Source organism: Otolemur garnettii, unplaced genomic scaffold, assembly GCF_000181295.1.
Source record: "Otolemur garnettii isolate 467f Iridium unplaced genomic scaffold, OtoGar3 scaffold00005, whole genome shotgun sequence".
In the NCBI taxonomy this organism is placed as follows: domain Eukaryota; kingdom Metazoa; phylum Chordata; class Mammalia; order Primates; family Galagidae; genus Otolemur; species Otolemur garnettii.
This window is the reverse complement of record NW_003852400.1, coordinates 46,484,549-46,486,606: the sequence shown is the minus strand read 5'-3', so window position 1 is coordinate 46,486,606 and position 2,058 is coordinate 46,484,549. Positions and strand designations below refer to the sequence as shown.

The window sequence follows — 2,058 nt, the reverse complement described above, 5'->3', positions numbered from 1 at the left end:
ATGCTTATTAAAAAATTGTCCCTTACAGTTTTTCTGAGGATCAGAAGATTAAAGGACATCCGTAGCCACCAATACCTTCTTTTATGAACAAAGTCTAGGTATGTAAATGAAAAACAATCATGCACAAAACTGCAGTTGGAATTTTCTGCTGTTCTTTGAATTTAAAAAAAATTTCTCTACAGTTGGTGACTAGTATTCACTTAAGTATTTTTCCAGTGTGATTAAAACGGGTCATATTTTCTTTATGAGTATTTAAAAAATTGAAATTTGATAAAATTAAGAGCTCTTTTTCATGTATCAGATTTAAAAATCTGAAATATGTGGTTTAGCTGCAGATATAAATGATGACACACAAAAAATGATGACACAAAGGAAATAATACTTGATGCTTCTTGAAGGAAAAAGAAAACAGCAGGGACTTGTTTCTTGTCTGTGTATTTAGACTAAAGATTATTTGGAGAGAATGAAATTAATTTCAACACTAACATACGAAAAAATATTCCTTCCCCAAAATAAGTCCAGGTATTTTGTGGTTCACTTTACTTTCAACATTTGTATTTAAAGCCTTTTTTAAAAAGTTAATACTCATCAGCTTTCTAGAGAATTGTAATAATAATGAATGAGATTCATTTTGACCCAAATTCAAATGTTACTGAGATTAACCAAAAACTGATTAACTTAATGAGAAAGATTAAAAATACCATCATAACCGAAATCATTAAAATACAATAACTCCTAGAAATCCATTTTTCCGCGCAGTGGGGTCTGCCCTCAGGGTGAGCGCTCTGGGCGCACATTTCCTACTCCCTCCTGTGTGTGGCTGCAGCTTGGGCCTTGGGCCTGACCCAGCCCCACTATGGCTTCAACTTTGGAAGAGCTACAGAAAGATCTAGAAGAAGCAAAGGTGTTGCTGGAAAAAGCCACTAGGAAAAGAGTACATGATGCCCTTACAGCTGAAAAATCCAAGATTGAAACAGAAATCAAGAACCAGGTGCAACAGAAATCACAGAGGAAAGCAGAACCTCTAACAATGAAAAGCCAGCTGCTGTGGTCGCTCCCATTAACAACGGGATATACAGTGAAAATCAGTAATTATGGATGGGATCAGTCAGATAAGTGTGTGGAAATCTGTATTACCTTACCCGGTGTTCATCAAGTTGCCACTGAAAATGTGCAGGTGCATTTCCCAGAGCGGTCATTTGATCTTTTGGTTAAGAATCTGAATGGGAAGTGTTACCCCATGACTGTGAACAATCTCTTGAAACCCATCTCTGTGGAAGGCAGTTCAAAAAAAGTCAAGACTGATGCAGTTCTTATCTTATGTAGAAAGAAAACAGGAAATACAATGGGACAACTACCTAACTCAAGTTGAAAGAATGCAAAGAGCAAGTAAAGCCCTCCTGTGACACTGGAACGGATCCTAGTGAGGGACTGATGAATGTTCTAAAGAAAACTTATGAAAATGCAGATGATGATATGAAGGGAACCATTAATAAAGCTTGGGCCGACTCAGGACAGTAGCAAGCCAAAGGAGACACAGAATTTTGAGACTTTAAAGTCTTTTTGGGAACTGTGATGTGGCTATGTTGATATTTCCAATAATGGAATGTGGGTGAGGTGCATATATAAATCTGACAGATAACTATTTACATAGCCTCCTTCTAAGTTAAAGCATTGAATTCTCCATTTCCTACTGGAGGATTTATTTAAATGAAATATGTTTATTAAACATTTCCTGAAAAAAGAAAAAAAAAAGAAGTACATTTTTCTCAAAAACATAAGATTACACGATCTATTACCGATATGTTTCTTTGTGTTTGGTCCATCTACCATTTACTGAAAGCTGCAACCCAAGACGGGCAACTGTTTGTTAGTTTTATTCATGGAATATGAAGACCTAATTTAGAATTATAAAATTATAAAGTGTGAAGCAATTTTGAGGCTCTAATTCATATCCTTTTTTCATTTGTAGAAAAATTGAAAACTATGTGATATTCCTTTTAGAGGGTAGTGGATGGGAATAAGGAAACATTTTTTCTCATGAAAAGTTGGTGTACA

At 35.3% G+C, this 2,058-nt stretch overlaps 1 pseudogene; it reads left to right on the top strand.

Annotated features, from left to right (window-relative positions):
• The first annotated feature begins 841 nt into the window (after nt 1-841).
• LOC100943289 lies at nt 842-1,595 on the top strand (annotated as a pseudogene).
• Nucleotides 1,596-2,058: the final 463 nt, after the last annotated feature.